This window comes from Vipera berus, assembly GCF_964194415.1.
Source record: "Vipera berus genome assembly, chromosome: 1".
Lineage (NCBI taxonomy): Eukaryota > Metazoa > Chordata > Lepidosauria > Squamata > Viperidae > Vipera > Vipera berus.
The window spans coordinates 69952119-69972654 of record NC_138202.1 but is presented as its reverse complement, the minus strand read 5'-3'; the positions used below and the strand labels follow the sequence as shown (position 1 = coordinate 69972654).

The 20536-nt window shown below is 42.0% G+C and overlaps 1 protein-coding gene across 4 annotated transcripts in view; it reads right to left on the bottom strand.

Annotated features, from left to right (window-relative positions):
- MIDEAS (mitotic deacetylase associated SANT domain protein) overlaps positions 1-20536 on the bottom strand; it is a 93022-nt gene that overhangs the window by 57227 nt on the left and 15259 nt on the right. Inside the window, exon 1 of one of the 4 annotated variants that reach the window (XM_081313994.1) lies at positions 10258-10577. The exons of the other annotated variants lie outside the window; for them this stretch is intronic. The gene's annotated coding sequence lies outside the window, so the exon portion shown is untranslated. Of the gene's footprint in view, positions 1-10257; positions 10578-20536 lie in introns of those variants that run through there. 4 annotated transcript variants of the gene reach the window in all.

Below are 20536 nucleotides of genomic sequence, written 5' to 3'. Positions count from 1 at the left end.
TGTGAATACTAAACATGATTAAAATTCTTGCAGATGGCAAGCAGCCTTTCTCCTCCCACTCACCGCCTACTGCTGCCTGAAGTGGAGTGATGGCAGCATTCCTATACCCTAGACTCTAGAGGCTTGACTAAGGAAATGAAACCTCTCTGCACATGGAGGTATCTTCACCCTCCAGCCTTTGTTGCTTCATTTCACCACAAAAGAACAACTGGCAGGGGGAGAAGAGGGAAAATCATACCCAGTCCATGAAAAAGGAGGAGAAAAAAAAATGAGTCTTGTCAATACAATCACAGTTAAGCTGATCTCTCACCTTGAGCGCTGAGCTCTCACGGCAGGGTTCACTAAAGCAATGCCAGGATTCAGATTTAGTACAAGGACAGATGATGGACAAAAAAGTAAATCCTGACTGGAAAAAGGCCTTGTGATTTGGGGGCTCAGAAGGGTATGATCTAAGTTATGCAGTCTCTTTTAAAGAGCAGAAGCTTATTGTGAGTATTCCTTGATCGATCTTTGTCACTCAAGGGGGCTTCAGTAGAAACTGAATTTTGCTATTAACTGCAAAGTAAAGTTGAGCCTGAGCATGCCTGAAGGACAAGGTCTTTTCTTCAGGGGTACCGCGGCTCAGAAATGTCCTCTCCGACATGGAGCAAACAAAACCGGCATTACGCATTTTTACAGAAGAGGTTAACATATTTTCTACTGGCTTTGGCGTTTTAGAGAGTACAGCTCTTTGAGAGCGCTCAGCTTATAGTTTTGAAAAAGGATGTATAGTGTGAATGGTTTTTTTATATCTGTTGTGCACTGAACTAGAATCCACTGATTCAAGGACAACTATTGCAAACAACCAAAAGACCATTAGTTTAACTTTAGATTTTTTTAAAAAAAGATTGCACTACTATAATGAAGACAATCCTTTTGGGAGCTACCTCCTTCAGATGTGTTGTACTAGTTTCATAATGCCTTATAATACTGGCCTTGGTGGAGCAGTGGGCTAATGCCTCCTTAAGTAACACCAGCTGCCTGCAATTAGTGCAAGTTCGAGTCCCACCAGGCTCAAGGTTGACTCAGCCTTCCATCCTTCCGAGGTAGGTAAAATGAGGACCCAGATTGTTGGGGGCAATAAGCTGACTTTGTAATAATGCCGCTGGGGGTGTGTGTGAAAGCCCTAATAAGCAGGCTTATACATAGAATGAAGGCTATTGCGAAGCACATTGATTTGTGCTTTAGATTGTAAGCCGCCCTGAGTCTTCGGAGAAGGGCGGGATATAAATGGGATTTTAAAAAAAATTAGGAGACTTTAAGTCCAAAACATCTATCTATAAGATACCTGTTGTGAACACTGGCATGGTCAATGCATATCTACAACGCCTGTGAGCCTTTGTTGAGTTTGGTTTATCAGCTCTCCATGACAGGAGAAAGTTTGTGGAAAACAGACTTTACTATGGATAAGCCAGCTGATCTTCCTACTCTTGTCAAGGGATACTGTATACCTCAACAGTAATATAAACACAGATAACTTGAAACTCAAGTTAAATTCTTAGTGACTAACACAATCCAAGTTACTCCTTAAATGTTTATTAAGCATCTGGATGAAGAATTAATGCAGACTTACACAGCATAGGACACACCCAACGTATCTTGGCCAATCATAGAAAGCTAAGCAGAGTTGGATCTCATTAGTACTTGGTTAGAAGAACACCACAAAATGACAAGAGTGTAATTTAGTCTACAAAAGAAAAAAATACACAACTTGGAGGAAGGTGCCCTACCACTACTGTACAATATCCATTTCTGGAAAGATGGGAGAATAGTATTTCACTATTATAAAAGATAGTTCAACTCCACAGTCTATTTTTGAAAGAAGGGAAAGAGAGCACCTCAATCTGCAGTTACTCTGACAGCCATACTGTCTTCCTTTTCCATCCTTCAAAATGCTCTGGCAACTGGCACACACTACCAGAAAGATATATGGGCAGAACTAGAGGTTAAAATAACAGTAAATGTACTTCGACATAGTAAGACGAAATACCAGCCTTTCCCGGCCTCATTCCTTCTCAAAATGGGGGATTCAAATTCCCATGCTGGTGAAGAATTATGGGAGATGGAAGACAGGAAGTTGGGGGAAGCTACACCCAAAAGGACTCTATTTGTAAAATGATAGGTCAGTGAAACCTACTGTCTCATATTCCTCTAGTCTCTTCTTATAATCACTGTTTATTCACAACATAGAATAATTGTCACTTAGGATTTTTAAATGGTTTTTAGCTCCCTACTACTGTCTGTTGAAGGAATTATTCATCCACTGAAGTGGACACTGTTCTGCTTTGAGTATTCAAAAAGAGTAAGGGAGACTGAAGATACTCTTAAGAGCAATAAATGAGAAGAATGCAACACAGCAGGATGTGTAAAAGGTATTCTTGCAAGAAGACAAATCCACAACAGAAAAGTGAACAGAACTCTCAAATTGCTTAACATAAAACAATTAATAAATGGCATTTGGGGGAAGTTAAGACAGATAATCATGAATAAAAAAGACTGAATACACTGTACTGTACCGTTATTCTCAATAACTTAAACAATATAATGAGGCATATAAATAAGGAAAATCAGAACTGTGCTGCAAAGAGATGTCTATATAAAGTATTTGGTTTAAAATACTAGCCATCTTAAGGCTATGAAGCAGACATTCTAATCTAAGACACACAGCTTAGTTGTTTAACTTATCTTCAGGAACATCAAACTAAAATCAGGAAGTCTACAACCAGGAACATTTCTTGGGACATTAACAACCAGTCAGAGGCTAAGAACAAATCCTGACTTTTAATGTTGCCTTATCACAAAAGTAACAGGGCCTTAGCATGCAAAAGCAAACAAGCCACTGCAGGGTTCTAGATTTGTACAGTTGTTATGAAGAGCAGAGCTAAATTGGAGTAACAGTAGCGCCTAACAGGACACTTGCTTGGTGGTAATAAATCTGACTTCCTGTTACATATGAGTAATGTACTGCAAACACCCAGTCAGGAGCATTGTAAATAAAGGGAAGCACTGCAGCAAATTTTGGCAGAATTAGGTTTATAGCATGTATTTGTTCTAGCTGCCTATTACCTTAGAACTCAAACTCACTCTAGCAAATGAGATATACTAATGTTTGATTGAGCATCAAGAGAAAGTCTGTAATTTGAGCTGTCTAGTATATTGTAAATAGGACCAGAAGAAGGTAATTCTGACACAAATGTAAGCATTCCTTTCTTTTGGAAGCAAGTTTGTTGCTAACAATTAACAGAGCTGTTAACTAGGCTATTTTCAGCTTCTCTTTTGCAGCTGACAAGAAGGGAGTTGCTAGCAACAGAAAGCTGTGTTTACGCCAGCCATGCAGTTGGAATAACATGAAGCTAGCCAAAAGTGCTCAGATTTGTATTCCCACAGCCCTTTTGCTGCTGCTGATCACAAAAAATAAAGAATAACAAGCCAAACTCTGAAAGCCGGGGAGGCCTTAAAAGTGTGTTGGAGTTTTGCATGATGAAATCAGGCTGTACAAAAATGCAGTGAATATTTGCACTTAAAAGGTACTCTGTTCTTCTTGGACTTTCCACTGCCATGCAAATCATTATCTCGGCCAAAGGTGAGAAATAAGGCAAGTTCAAGCTTGTGCACTGTAAGTTAGATCTGAATTTGAAGGCAAAGCTGATCCATCACTAGCAGCAGAGAGGGTTTCCCTCTCCTAACATTAAAATGTCAAGAGGATTTTCTAAACATATCCATAAATTTGTTTTTGCACCCCTGAAGAGCCCAAGATGAGTGGCTAATGACACGTGTCACTGGAATGTGCAGAGCTGAAATTTTGAGCCTAACATTCACACCATGGAGTGAAGAGGTCTGCACTGTGTGGGAAGTCAGCCCCCCCCCCCCAGAAGGAAATATTAAAAGGGCAGAATATTATATTTCCTCAAAGGATCTTAAAGAGGCAGTAAAGCATGCCCAGTTTTTCTTAATAGCCCCAAGTCTTCCTCCCCCAACCAGAAACCACTCTGTAGAAATGCAGTTGTAAATAATCCATTCAGGAAGGTTGTAGCCCTTCTGCTAGAAGACAAAGACACCTAAAATCTACCTATCCCACCCAAACTCTGGGACAGGACATAATAGGATTAACCCACAAATGCCAAAGAGGCACACTCAGACTCAGGTCAAAGTACATGACACAGGAAATACAAAGCCACAAACAGGAACAGGAAACAACTTCAAACAAAAGCCCAAGAGGGTATAAAACCCACTCCCCACTACATGTGGGCTCTCTTTTCTTCCAGAACCATCTTCCTGTCTGGCTCTCCTCTTCAATAAACTGCAACCTTCTTTCTAAAGCAGTCGCCATGTTGTTTATTCCCAGCTTGGACTGAACCCTGATGAAGACTTTTCCTTAAACAGGTGGTTTCAACATGGTGGGGTTAAGCAAATATTGTATTGATGAAAATTGGCATTTTGCTTTTAAATTTTGTTACAGTACAATGATATTGGAGCTTCAAAAATTGAGTTGAGACTTTCTGACCTATTTTGAATTCTGAAAGACTATGTTAAACATAATTAGCATTAGATTTGTAAAGAGTGCAGAGTAGATATGACACACTACATTATTAATCATGAAACCTCCAGACACATGTTCAGTCTCTGTAGAAAACCTTTTATATATTTCTATAGTCTACTCTTTCCTAATCGGGTGTCTTTCAGATATACTAACTTACAACACCCAGAATTGCCAGCTGAGATAGTGAAATGCTCATGCCTTTTAGTTAAGGCTAATCAGTTCATTTGTATGCAAGCACTTAATAGCAATTGATTTAGGGGAATTAAAGTTCTACATTTATGACATTTTAAAAAAATTAGTCAGCTGACACAAAGACAATATAGTTAGTACAATAGGTTTCCACCCCAATTATTATTGGCATTTTTCCATCCAGAGTCAATATGTTGTTTTACACTGCTGCTGCAGAAACAGAAAGGTCTTTTAATGTCTTAATAAAAAAAAATCTTCCATTACCAATTTGACTGTAATAAATAAACACTGAAGTGACAATAAATCTGTTAATCTTTGAGAAATCACAACACACTTTGTTATTTTGCCCTGGTACTCTAAATAAAATAGGTGTCTTAGTTTATCGACAAATTTTGCTTATACTCAGTTATATACTTTTTTTCACATATAAGTTTCCAGAATTTCCACACTCTGCATTTTCGAAGTTTTGTTTCCATTTGACACTCCTATTAATATGTTTCCTTGTATCCATCAGAATACATCATTGGCAGCATAGGACAATTTGTTGTAAATCAAATCAAATTAAGTCAGTTGTTCTTCAAAATTAGGCTTAATAAAGTTGTTACTTTTAAAAGCCAATATATACATTTACTGCAAAGAGTAACAGAGCGATTATTAGGAAAATTATTACAGGTAGTTCTCACTTACCAATCATACATTCAGCAACCATTTGAGGTTGTAACAGCACTGAATAAGATAGTTCTTGAAGTTGCTGCCATCACAGCGTCCCTGCAGTCATATGATTGCAATTTGGGCCCTTGACAACCACCAAGCCTTTAGGATGGTTACAGTCACAGCTGGCTTCTGACAAGTAAAGTTAATGGGGAAACTAGCAGGAAGTTGCAGTCACGTAACAGTGTGTAACAATCACAGGTGGTTCACTTAAAGACTGCAGTCCAAATTTACAAACTGCCTTCATAACTAGGGTGCAGGTCACTTGATTATCCACTTAACAACCGTGTCACTTAGGGATGGAATTAATGATCCCAGCTGCAGCCGATACGGTGAGAATTACATGTACATGAATAGCCAAAGTTTGCATCGTACAACCAAAAGATCATTATAGATAGTCCTCGACTTGCAACAGTTCATTTAGTGATTGAAGTTACGACGACACTGAAAAAAAGTGACTTATGACCATTTTTCACAGTTACCTTTGCAGCATCCCCATGATTGCATTATCAAAATTCAGATGCTTGCCAACTGGTTCATAGTTATGACTGCTGCAGCATCCCAGGGTCATGTGATCCTCTTTTGCCACCTTTTGACAAGCAAAGTCAATGGAGAAGCCAGATTCACTTAATAACCAGGTTACTAACTTATCAACTGCAGTGATTCACATAACAACTGTGGCAATAAAGGTCGTACAATGGGTCAAAACTCACTTAACAAATGTCTCAACAGAAATTTTAAGCTCAATTGCAGTTGCAAGTGGAGGACCAACTGTGGTTATCTCAGGAGCCATATATTTCAAACAATGCAAATTACTTTTTTTATATATAAAAGTGGGGGGATGCAACCAACCAACTATAACAGCATTAGAAATAGATTATATAGCCCTCTGCATGCACATTATTTACATGAACAATAAAGGTTAAAAAAAGTTATGCATCTAATTCTGTCTAGTTACCTACATCTTTCATCCTTTTCACTTTAAGCTTTTGTAAATTGTGCTAACAAGCTGTGAAATTAAACACAAAATTAACATTTTATCCTACACAGTAGTATAAATCTGTCCTTCTGCATCCCAATTAGTGTGATGCCAACAACCAAGTACCATCATCTGGCATTCTATCAGTTCAACACAACAAGCCATCAATCAAGAAACAATTTTTCTCTGAAATTCAATCTTCCAACACCATAAACATCTAAATATTACATTTCTATATTTGAGATTCTAGTACACCCTGATATGAATTCCTTTGTTGGAAGCTGATTCATTAAAACTGAAATCTGTTATTTTTACCTAATAGCATTAATTGTTCTCTCCAAGTTTAAACCCAACAGCATTCTTATAACTTTGTAAGTCAAGACTCACCTTGAATAAAGCCATTTAATACCAATCAGACACAGTTCTCCAGGTCTCATTAATGATGCAAGCTACTCCCAAGTCTGTGCCTGCACACACTTCAACTATCGTACTGTTATTTGGCATGCTAAAATAATATCCAGGAAGAGATTTGCATGCATAGGTTACTGAACCTTGCATTTCCGATTATTTCAGAGGAAAACAGTAGCTGCCTTTGAGAGGTTTTTGCAAGTTTCTATTTTTAAATTTCTAGTGTTTTAAAATGTTTTAACTCCCTATTAAAACCAATATACCCTTTATTTTTTTCACAATTTCATATGCCAGATGAATTAGCCATGGTATTTCAGCACTGTTGTGCTTAAAAAAAAATTATGGCTTTACAGTTAGTGGCTTCTAGACTTTTAGTGTTAGACTGCAGAAATGGCCTCACCAAAAGTTCTCAAACAATACTATCTTTTCTTCATATTTAGAAGAAAAGCTTTAGAAGTTTTTGTGCAAAATATCATTAGGGTTCATTTTGTAACCAATTTGAAAACTTCATAAAAATTGTTACAACAAGCAGTCTCTCAATGTGCTGGATTGGAATCCCTTAAAGAGATCTTGCTTGCTATAGCCTCTCAGTGTTGGAAGTGTAACATATCTGAAGAGAATGGATTGGAAACAATCAAATTGAGAAAGTTTTATTTCATGGCACTAAAGCAATATACATGGTACTCAAAGGATGACATCAAGCTCTAATTTTTACTGCAACTTGCAGATATTATACTGTATGGTGCTGAGGTAAAGGTAAAGGTTCCCCCGCACATGCGTGCTAGTCATTTCCGACTCTAAGGGCCGGTGCTCATCTCCGTTTCAAAGCCGAAGACCCAGCGCTTGTCCGAGGACGTCTCCGTGGTCATGTGGCCAGCATGACTAGACGCCAAAGGCGCACGGAACGCTGTTACCTTCCCACCGTAGTGGTCCCTATTTTTCTACTTGCATTTTTTACGTGTTTTCGAACTGCTAGGTTGGCAGAAGCTGGGACGAGTAACAGGCGCTCACTCTGTTACGCGACACTCAGGATTCGACCAGCCAAACTGCCGACCTTCTGATCGACAAGCTCAGCGTCTTAACCCACTGAGCCACTCACTGATAAGAGTGGTCAAATCTAGACAGGAAACATTATTCTGTAGTTTAAAAAAAATCTAGGTGCACCATTTCTCCAGTGTTCTTTTCGGGTTACAAGATGGTCTCTTTTTCTTTTGGGACACTGGAGGATTCTTAAAACTGAAGAGCTGGATTCCAACTTTTCATTATTATTATTTTTTGCTCTTCAGGAACATCTTGGACCTCCAGAGTTCAGATGCATGCCTGAGATATAAAGATGGAACCAGCAGAGGCCATTTTGTTCTTGATTATTTCCAGCACCACCTAACATTTACTTTTTATACATTAAAATTTGAACTGAAATCTTTATTTGGCCAAGTGTGATTCAACAGACAAGGAATTTGTCTCTGATACAGAAGCACTGTGTACATGTGATAGACAGACAGACAAGACAGACAGATAGAGCCACACTTTGGTAGGTGCCAAAGTAATATAAGCAGGCCCTCAGACAGTTAACAACTGATTCAAGTTAGCACAATTTGTTTATTTTGTTTATTCAGAATAAACATGTCTTAAAAACCTAAGTTCTAGGACAGGAAGGAGGTAATGAGCCAGCTAGCCAGCCTCTCTGCCATCACATTCAGGAATGCATAGCTTCATGAAACCTTAAAAAGCCATTTAAGTGTGACATCATGTTTAAAAATTCCAGCTTTTGGTCAACAACCAAACTGCCCTGAATTAAAGTTATTACATCCACATTTACCAATTCCACAAAATAATGGATAGGGGGGAAAAACTTACACAAAGCTTTTGTATTTCTCTGCCTCTTATGGCTCACCAAAGTGATTAAACCGAAACTAGTAACAAGCAGAGAGAAAAGTACCCTCACAGCTATGCATAGAGAGAACTGCAATCAGTTCAGGTGCTGTGAGACTGAGAGTCCCACATGAACAAACATGGAACATCCTGTGACACAACACATCCTTCTTTAGGCAAAGAAGTTAGTGTCTGTACAATAATAGCCTATGAATTCACCTTGACTCTCAGGTCACCAGGAAGGAGATTGATGTTGCCCAGCTCCAAGCCAAAAGGCAGGTGTACCAGGATGTCATGCTCCAAGTTGCAGGGGCCAATTACACTCCTCTACTTAATAGCAAAGCTCCAATTGATTTCCACAGGAACTAGAAGAGCTTGGATGATGTCACCAGTTACAACTCCAGCCACACGCCCTGGGAAGTCACTGTGACTTTGATTACACATACCTTTCAACATTACTGCCACTGCTGCAACCCCTCAGCCTCTCAAGCAAGATGAGATCAGGGTTCCAACAATCACCTGAGCTTCTACACACATCCTTCCTGGGCTTTGCACGCATTCCTTTTTTCACCTCTTTACATTTCTGGGCACAAATAAATTCATGCAGAGAGAAAAGGGGGGGGAGATAACAATGTGATCTTCACTCAGAGCATTCGTGTACTATATGTAGTTTATGCACTTAAGACACTCAAAAAGGGATGCCCTTTCTCACACGTGGAAAGCATCTACCATCCCGAGACAGACACACAAGAACCATATACAAGGAGTCTTCTCGTGTCTCTCGTCACAAAACGGATCGACAAGTAGGAGCGATCTGCAGAAGTCCCACGGTGATGGGCTGCGGAGAAGCGTACTGTCCCCTTATTTTCTGCAAAACAGTGTCAACCGGTAACTAGGGGGAAGAAGGAAAAAAAAAACAACCCGACACAACCCAAGGAGGGAGGAATTGAAAGAGGAAATATTACACCCGGTTTACTACCGACACAAAACGTATCTTAAGCTATTCCTTCCCTGTTATCCGCCTTAATCAGATTTTAAAACCCACAGGATTAAAATGAGTGTGAGGGGGGGGGGCGCGCAAAGTAGCAGCGACTGGGAACTGTGACGCCCTTCAACAGGAAGTATGCGACGATCGGAAGAAGCCGAGGCAATTCGAAGGGTCTTTTTCTCCCCCGCAACTAACTGCCAGGCGCCTCTTTAAGTGGAACTCCGCAGGCACGTATCTCATTTCCCGGTTCGGAAGGGAAGAGCCTTCCTTTCCGCGACTGCCTACTCGCTCGGCCGGAACGCTTCGCTGCACAAACAAGAGCCACGCCACGCATTCATTCGTGCAGGCGATTGAAAAGACACCGGAAAGCCAACAAAAAAGTTCGCCCGAGCTCTCGACGCCTCCCCCGCCGCTGCTCCTTTTTGCAAAATCGGTCGGAGCTGCAAAAAGCACCGACCCCACGCGCGATGCGGTTTCTTCCCGGGGGGGGGGAGGGGGAGGGGGAGGCGAGAGGCAGAAAGCTCCACTTACCTCCGTATTTCCCTGAAGCAGATTAAAAGGTTAGTTCCCCCATCTTCTCTTTCCTTCAGTCCTCTCGTAGATCCTAATCCGCAGGCAAAATAAATAAAAATAAATAAATAAATAAAAAATCCCGGCAACCAACCAAATGCCAAGCGAGCTCTACTTGAAAAGCAACCAGAAAGTTTTGGGGGGAGGGGAGGGGAGGGGGGGGCAACTGGCGTCTGCGAGTATCGCTTGCAGCGGCTCTCCTCTCTCTCTCTCGCTCAATTTGCTTCCTGCGCAGAGTCCCTGCAGTGTACCTGCTCCGAGCGAAAGCCCCGGTGCTATAGTCAGTCGCCTTCTCCCTCCAACCGCACTTTGCGGTGTCAGGATTGCAAGTCTCTGAGTCACAGATTTGAGATCACAGCTTGGGAAACAGAAGGGGCGGGGGGGCCCGAAGTGGAGAACTGTAGCGACGAAGGCGGCAAACAACTGCAAGCAGCAGAGGAAGCTGGATCTCTTTTTTTTTCCCTTCCCCCCCCCTCTCCTTCCCTTCTGATAGCAAGAGATTGCACAATTCTCAAGTAAGGAAACTGGAGCAGCCGCCTGTCGAAAGAAGGGGGGGGGGAGAAAACGCACATAGGCTCTGCAACAGAAGTAAAACCAGCTCTTCTACTTCATCAGCACAACTGCCTGCTGTTCAGGCTTCCCCACCCTACAACAGGCCGAAGTCACGCCCATTTCCTGTTACCATATTAGGCGAAGAAAGTTTTTTTTCTCCTCTTTTCTTTCTGTTTTAATAGCCGTGCAAGTAACTCTTAAGAGCAGGGGGTCTTCAAACTTGGCCCTTTTATGACTTGTGGACTTCAACTCCCAGAATTCCTCAGCCAGCAAAGCCGTGCAAGTAACTCTTAAGAGCAGGGGTCTTCAAACTTGGCCCTTTTATGACTTGTGGACTTCAACTCCCAGAATTCCTCAGCCAGCAAAGCTGGCTGAGGAATTCTGGGAGTTGAAGTCCACAAGTCATAAAAGGGCCAAGTTTGAAGACCCCTGCTTAAGAGTTTGGGTGTGCGAGCGAGAGCGCGCCTGCCCGCTTGGCCACCATCCTCGACTGCTGTTATGTTTGGCTGGCCGGAGGGATCCAGTTGCTCTGGCGCACATTTCCCATCTCCAACCGACCAACAAGGTCAGAGGGAAGAGCTTGATCACGTTACTGGAAACGCTTGCTCTGCCGGGAAGAGCGCTGACTTTCTCCGTACTGGAAGATACTTTTACTCCCGATTTCTTCTTGCGGACCCAGAAGCTTTGCCAGTAACTCGTGCGCACTCGGAAGGCGCCGGAGGCAAGGACACAAATCAGAGCAACTATCGACAGTTGAAAACTCGGGCTTGCGAAGGGAATCGGGAGAGCGAAAAAGAGAACGGGAAACCAGCAAACTCCCTTTTCGGGTTAGCCGCGTAAAACGTGTGGATTACATTCCGACGAGGCGCAGTTTCATCCCCAAGGAAACGAGAGCTTTATTATTTATTTTATTTTAATCCCATTTATATCCCGCCCTTCTTCGAAGACTCAGGGCGGCTTACAATCTACAGCACAAATCAATGTGCTTAGCAATAGCCTTCATTCTATGTATATGCCTGCTTAGTAGGGCTTTCGCCCCCCCCCCCCAAGCGGCATTATTACAGCTTATTGCCCCCAACAATCTGGGTCCTCATTTTACCTACCTCGGAAGGATGGAAGGCTGAGTCAACCTTGAGCCTGGTGGGATTCGAACCTGCACTAATTGCAGGCAGCTGGTGTTACTTAAGGAGGCATTAGCCCACTGCGAGGGCCGTCTTGTGGCGGAGCGTAACTCAGTTGCAAAGGCAGATGCACGGAGAGCTCAGTTTATTAATCTCGCACGAAACGATACTATCACAGATTTGCATTTAGTTTATAGGGAACCAGCTGCTCCTCGGAAAAAAATGCCACATTTTCTATAAACTGGTATTCTTTGGAAATATTTTTTTTAGACATGCCGACCTAGGAAAATGCAAACGGAGGGAGTGGAGAGAGGAAAAAAAATATATGCAAGGAATGGGACGGGATCGTAATTTTGAGTGAATATTTTAAGTGCAAGTTCGAGCGTAAGGCCTCCTCCTAGCGGCCTTGCAATGAGTCATTGTGCAACAGTTTCAGTGTGTTTTTTTAATGAGAGGTATAAAAGAAAGCTATTTGTATCTGCCACGATTAAGTGGTTTGAGTTCTAGCCCTCTTCTTTTGCCTGGTGCCTTAATCTTTTGCATTTTCTCTCTTCCACCCACTCCGAAACTTCTGTTTGCATCGTGCACAGGTCGCGGCGAGATTGCTGCTGCAAGCAGCCCAGTACCAGAAAAGAACAAATGCTGCAAGTGAGGAAGCAGAAGACACGGAACTTTCAGAACAAAATAGTGCTGATTTTGGCTAGGGCAGAGGTAGGCAACCTTGGCTCTTTTACGACTTGTGGACTTCAACTCCCAGAATTCCTGAGCCAGCATCGCTGGCTCAGGAATTCTGGGAGTTGAAGTCCATGAGTCTTAAAAGAGCCAAGGTTGCCTACTCCTGGGCTAGGGAAAACAAAGCAGCCCAGAAAACTCTTGAGGAAGAAAGTACTGTCGTGTACTATCTTGCATTTGCATTCCCCACATTCCTCTGCTTGGAAAAAACCCAAATATAAGTGCCAAGCACCTGGCTTCCTGTACTGAAGAAATCTCAAATAAATTAAGTACTGGAGCCTTCAAATTATGCAACTCCAATAAACTCTGCAAGTTAGAAGAGATCAGAGCAGCTTTGAATTTGAATTTACCATTTGAAACTATCTTCTCCAAGCCAGTTATCCTCCAGATGCCTTAAGACCACAATTTATAGTAATTTTAATGGAAAAATTGGGATATTTTTTATTTATTTATGTCCCGCCTTTATTATTTTTACTAATAACTCAAGGCAGTGAACAAATCCAATATATCTACCTTCCTCTTTTCCCCACAACAACAACCCTGTGAGGTTGGTTGAGCTTGATTTTTATCCCTTTATTACTTTAGAAGTAACTAGAAGCAGTGAACATGCATACTACTCCTTCCTCCTTTTATTTTCCCTCAAAACAACCTTGTGAAGTGAGTTGGGCTGAGAGAATAACTGGTTTAAAATTATCCAGCTGGCTTTCATGCCCAAGGCAGGACTAGAACTTCCAGTCTCCCAGTTTCTAACCTGGTGCCTTAAGCATTAGGCCAAACTGGCCAAATTGCAATGCCAGCCCATCTGGAGGGCACCAGATTGGGGAATACTAAACAACCTGGCAGCCAGTATATAATACTGTACATATCAGCTGGAAAACGGAGTGTAGTTCCACAAATCTGAAGGGCACTAGATAATTTTTATTACCAGTGGATCACTGATAGTTTCCAGTACATTGGCTAATACCTGGACTGATTTGATTATGTGCCATCAAGTCATTTTTGACTCCTAGTGACCACAGATTCTCCCCATAACAAAATACTTGCATAGTTGTGCTATTATTGCAAATAATGGAATTTGAATAGATTCAGCAAGAGATCCTTTGGGCTGATGACAAAACATTTATTTAAAAGACTTATGTAACCATCCACTTTAAGCAACATAATCTTGGGTAGCTTACAAACAACATTGAAAACCTTCACAAAAAAACTTGGCATCCCAAAACCAACACATATCCCACACATCCACCAACATTAATGGATTCCAACCTTATTGTTTCCCAACACTTGTGGGAAAAGCCAGGTTTTCAAGGCTAAAAGGGTAGGGAGAGGCTAAAAGGCTAGGGATCTGTGGGATCTCAGGTGGTCCTCAGTTTATGACTGTCATTTAACAACCATTTGAAATTACAACAGACTTCAAAAAAGCTACTTATGATCCATCCTCAAAGATACAACTGTCCTCCACCATGCAGTCACGAGACTATTTTGTGCTTAGCAACTGGCTTGCATTTACAACCAGTTGTGGCATTCTGTGGTCATGATTGCAAATTTTTGTAAAAAAATGCTCATTTGGAAGAATGAATTTGTTTAACGACTACATGGTTCATTTAATGACCTCGGTGACTCACTGTTACAATAATCAGAAAAATAATCAGAAAATCAAGTCCAATCATGTGCCTTTACTGATGACCAAAATTGTCATAAATCAAGCACTACCTCTATGCCAAAAGGGGGGGGGGGTAAGCTGCCACGCAAACAGTTGAGGTCAGTGAATTAGAAGTAGTTGATACAGAATGGCCCACTTGGAAATCAATTGTGAGTACAGAAAATACCTAAAAGCTTAATAAGAAAAATGTTCATCTTTAAAATCTTTCTTACTTTTGTTCTTATATGACTATCCTTTCAGAAGTTATTAAGCCAAAGAGTAGAATCCGGATCATGTAGTCCAAGTTAATTACGATATAATTATTTAGAAGTATTGAGTTATGCAAACTTCAGAAGCCTGCACATTAAAAAAAAAGCAACCGATAGAAATCAACCCTCCTGAAGGTTGCCTAACCAAGTACAATAGTGCGGTTTTTAGGCAGAGAAAATCCACAATTCAAGAAATAGGAACAAGTGCTTAAACGATTTCCATATTCTTAATGTATGCAAGAACTTACATGTTCACAGCATGAATAAAATAAACCTGGAAAATCTTTTCGACAGTAGAATTAGTATTTGAAGACAAGCTTTGGTTGGATCAAAGCCACTGCTTCCAACCTCCCAGTAAGTGAAATGAATGAGGCAACCCAGTGACAGGTTCCATGCCTACTGAAATAATACTTAGTCCAGGGACATGTTAGAAAAAAACTAGTATGAAAATCGGTTTGCTTTTAGTGAAAATAGCAATTATGTGATAATTATTTACTTACAGGCAACCACAAGCACCTGTATCTTTCCAGATCTATTATAATTTACAATATCAGCTGTCAGCACAGAAAAAAAATTATTTCCTTCCTTTCATTCTTACAAAGCAATCAAGCTGGAATTTTACAGGAACAAGGACTGCAGAAAATGTTTTTTTTTTAAAAAAAGTAGGACTCTTGGTTAGTTTTATTTTTCAATGCAAAAATAAAAAGGAAGCCTCCAGAACCAAGTCATTGGCACAAAGTGCAAAATATTAATGGGAAAAAAGGATGCTGGAGAGAACTTTCACAAATAAAATGCATTCCATTAAATAGAAACACCGGTTTTTTATTCAGCATGAGTTGACACATTTTTCCTCTCCAAAGATAACACACCAAAAAAACCACTGCAAAAGACAAACTAGAAACAAAAATTAAAATAAGCAAGAAAATGGTAAGAGAACACCTATCCAACCTCAATGAGTATATATCACTGGGTCCCGACAAATTACATCCCAGAGTTCTGAAGGAGCTGGCAGATGTTATCTCAGAACCATTGCACCACATATCTTTCATAAATCCTGGAGCACCGGGGAATTACCTGAGGATTGGAAAAGGGCCAATGTGATTCCCAACTTCAAGAAAAGGGGGAAAAAATGGACCCAGTAAACTACAGACCAATCAGTTTAACTTCAATACCTGGGACAATCCTAGAAAAGATAATAAAAAATAGATCTGCAAACAACTAGAAGCAAACAAAGTCATAACTAGTAGCCAGCATGGGTTTGTTAAAAACAGATCATGCCAAGCCAATCTTATTTCATTCTTCAACAAAGTGACTAAACTAATAGACCAGTGAAATGCTGTGGACGTAGTATACTTAGATTTTAGTAAGGCATTTGATAAAGTAGACTACAACCTACTCCTTGGTAAGCTAGAAAAAGGTGGAATACAGTAGACCAGGGCTTTTCAACCAGTGGTACGGGTACCACCTGTGGTACATTGGCACCTGGCAGGTGGTACGCGACCATCCTAGAAAAGTAGTGGGGGAGGGGAATGAGCTGAACTGGTGGCAGCACCACAAAAGCCTGAGCAAGAGATGGCTGGAGCTGCAGGGCTGTCAGGGCTCAGCGAAAGTGCCAGGATCAGCGCTTCTTCGGGGCTGTCAGGGCTCAGCGGAAGCGCCAGGATCAGTGCCGCTTTCCAGCTGATCGACGCTTCTTCAGGGCTGTCAGGGCTCAGCAGAAGCGCCAGGATCAGCGCCAGGCTCCAGCTGGAACTCGGCAATGATCCCGGCATGTTTGCTGAGCCCAGAAGCGCCGATCAGCTGGAATGTTGCAGGGTTATTCAGATGCTTGGCAACTGATTCATATTTATGACAGTCACAGTGTCCCAGGGTCATGTGAAGTGACCAAAACCTGCTGCAACCCCCCAGCAGACGGGGGGACTAAAAACCAAACACCCCCCACCCCACCCCCGCTGCCAATCCTCAACAGAAATGCTCGCAACAATGAAAACCTCGGACAGGAGGAAGAGCGCCGCCGGGCGGGCAGGCAGGTGTCTTGCTCGGCTGTGGCTTGGGGGGCACTTTTTCCAGTGCCATTGTAACTTCAAACAGTCACTAAGTGAACCGTTGTAAGTCGAGGACTACCTGTACTTCATCACGTTTTTCCTTTTTTTTTTGGTCATCAAGTTTTTGACACCTTGCGAGGCGACTGGTGATACTCAGATGTTGCCATATCCTAAAAGTGGTACAATGGGTGGAAAGGTTGAAAAACTCTGGAGTAGACAACATCACCACCAGATGGATCTGTAGCTAGCTGGCAAACCATACCCAACAAGTAGTCCTCAATGGCACCACATCCACATGGACAGAGGTAAGCAGTGGAGTACCACAAGGTTCCGTCTTAGGCCTAGTACTCTTCAATATCCTCATAAAAGATGAGGAAATTGAAAGGGAACTCATCAGATGACACCAAACTGACAGGAGTAGCCAACACCCCAGAAGACAAACTCAGGATCCAAAAAGATCTGAACAAACTTGAACAATGGACCCTATCCAACAAAATGAGTTTCAATGTGGAGAAAAGTAGTTTTACATTTAGGCAGGAAAAATCAAAGGTACAAGTACAGGCTGGGCAAGACCTGGCTCAAAAACAGTAACTGAGATAGTGGATGATCACTTGACTATGAGCCAGCAGTGTGCAGCAGCAGCAAAAAAAGCTAATACAATCCTGGGTTGTTGTATAAACAGAGGCATAGAATCAAGATCACACGAAGTATTAGTACCGCTCTATAAAACCCTAGTTAAGACCACACCTGGAATACTGCAGCCAATTTTAGTCACCATATCACAGAACAGATGTTGAGAGTTTGGAAAAAATAAGAGAAGAGCAACTAAGATGGTCAAAGGCCTAGAGACTAAAACATACAAAGAAAGGCTGCGGGACTTGAGCTTGGCTAGTCTAAAGAAGAGAAGAAATAGGGGAGTCATGATAGCAGTATTCTAGTATTTGAGGGGCTGCCACAAAGAAGAGGGGGTCACGTTATTCACCAAAGCACCAGAGGGAAGGATGAGAAACAATGGTTGGAAACTGAAAAAAGAGAGAAGCAACCTAGAATTAAGGAGAAACTTCTTGACAGTGAGGACAATTAACCAATGGAATAGCTTGCCTCCAGAAATTGTAGGTGCTCCATCCCTGGAGGTTTTTAAGAAGAGACTGGACAGTCACTTGTCTGAGATGGTATAGGTCAGACATGTCAAACACAAGGCCCGGGGGCCGGATCCGGCCCGCGAAGTGGTTTCATGCGGCCCGCGAAGCCATCCTGGAAACAGTGAGGGAACGGCCCCCACTGCCTTGGCCCCGGCCCAGAGACCCTCCTTCTGCCAGAGACCCTCAGATCTGTCCCACTCCTGCCCAGGCCCCCATAGGCACCCTTGATGCGAACGATGTAGAGCTGGCCACGCCCACCCAGTAGGCCATACGCACTCTAGCCACGCCCACCCAGTAGGCCACGCCCACCCTGGCCACACCCACCCGGCCCCTTGAGGGCAACCGCAATGCTGATGCGGCCCTCAATGAAATTGAGTTTGACACCCCTGAGATAGGTCCTCCTGTTTGAGCAGGGGGCTGAACTAGAAGAGCTCCAAGGTCCCTTCCAGCTCTATTCTATTCTAATTCTATATCAGCAAAGGGCAATCTCAGCTTATTTGATGAACCTACCCACGTATTATTTTCATTCTCAAAGCTTTGGGCTTATTTCCCTCTCTTACTACTTGAAGTGTAATGAGTGGTTATATGGTAAGGTGTATGATCTGACTTTTGATTTGTGTTACCAAGCCTTGGCATTTACTGTATTCCCTAAAGGAATTCATTGGTCTTCATTACTTCGGTGAGTTGTGTGACGGCAGCCCATGCACTCAAAACTCTCAAGAGAGGCTGAGTTAGAAGGACTAACAGAAGCCACAAGGAGGGGAAAGTATAAATTACTACAGTAATGCCTTACCACTCTCCCCCATGAACTTTTATTGCTTCTCTCAAGAAAAGGAATCTGAGTGTTTTATAATTCAACAATATTTGAGAGTCAACTGTCCCAGTTTCTCTCCCAAACACAAAATCCTCTTTGCAAATGTTAAAGGAATAGTTAGAAAATCCATTTTCACCTGGACTCTAGAAGAAATCTCCAAACAGCTCTGTGAGTCAAAGGGATTGTAAACGAGTGCATGCTACAACTCAAAAATGATGGGAGTCCTTGACTTCCAACCATTCGTTTAGTGACTGTTCAAAGTTATAAAGGCACTGAAAAAAGTGACTTATGATCCTTTTTCAGACAACTGCTGCAGCATCCCCATGGTCACATAATCAAAATTTGGACACTTGGCAATTGACATGTATTTAAGACAGCTGCAATGTCCCGAAATCATGTGATCAACTTTTTTGACCTGACTAGCAAAGTCAATGGCGAAGTTAGATTCACTTAATAATGGTGTTACTAACTAAACGTTTGCCGTGATTCACTTAACAATTATGGCCAGAAAGGTCATAAAATGGGGCAAAACTCACTTAACTCTTGTTCATCAACAGAAATTTTGGACTTAATTGTGGTTTTTAAGTCAAGGACTATTTGTATTACCATTGCAGTAAGTGCAGTAGTTTCTTTCACTTAATTTTTAAAGAAATGGCAGATTAGAAATGTACCTCACTTTGATTCTATTCCCCCCACTTTTTTCCCCCCAACACTTTCCATTAAAATAACAGTAATTCTCTAAGGCAATCAGGCTACTGCAGAGGTCACTTGAGGGGGAAGAGCAGAGACAGGAAACATTTTTGCAAGATTTTGCAACTATTCTCCATTTCAAATTTGCAGCACAGCACTTAAGTCCTCTGCTAAAACAGAAGCAGGCAATCTTTTGTCCTTGGCTTAATTTTGTGTGTCCTTCAGCCTAAATTTAAGTGTTCTCTGAAAATGATCAGTTAAGTTATGTCAAAACTAAATGGCTGGATTCCTTGCAGTGTAAAGAAATGAAGGAGGAGATGAAACAATAAAAATGACAGAGAAATCAAGGCCTATTCTCTTTGGCCCAATCCTTATTCACTACCAGAGTCTAGCTCTTAAAAAAATGTAGTTAATAAAATAATATAATAGGACTTCCGGTGGCTCCGCGGCGACGGAGGGAGCCTTCCCGGGCTGCCCGCGGCTCAGCTGTTGTTTTTTTCGCCCGAAACAGCGCCGATCAGCTGTTCGGGCGAATCCGAAGCCCCCTCCTCGGGAGAAGAGGAGGGGGCGAGCCCCCAGGTAGGGGTAGAGTTCTCCAGGGCCGCCTGAGCTTATGGCTTGGGCGGCTGAAGGATTGAACTCCCCCGTAGCCTGGGCTGCTCCCAGCTGGCCGTCGCCTCTGCTCCTGATTCTTGGAGCAGAGCCAGCCGTCTGCGACCACCCCTGCCTGAAGGAATGACTATGATTTAAAGGAGCAGGCAGAGCGATACAAGAGGAAATGGTAAAGAGGATTATTATGTTTTACTCTCCAGCTTGATGGACTTTTTTGGATTACAAATTTGAAGTGAAAGTGCGTCATATTTGGTAAAAGATGGCGGCTAAACCACCCCCTAAAACTCTTCGGAGTGCTGGAACTTCTCCTGTGCAACAATCATTATTGCAGGCGCTGCATCCTCCTGATGTATTGACATCAAAGGACTTACAAGATGCTCTTGAAAAACATACCCAGGTAATTTTGGAATCAATTAATATTAGATTTGCACAGATGGAGGAGAAATTGGAGAAATTGGAGGAGAGAATGGAGGAGAGGATGGAACAGAAGCTCAAAGCGATGAGGGTAGACATCTTGACTTCAGTGTGTAAAGTGGCTCGGTGTGTGGAAGAATTGGAGGAAAAGCTAGAAGACTTGACTCAAAAGAATGCTATATTAGAAGCAAAAGTATTGGAGAATGA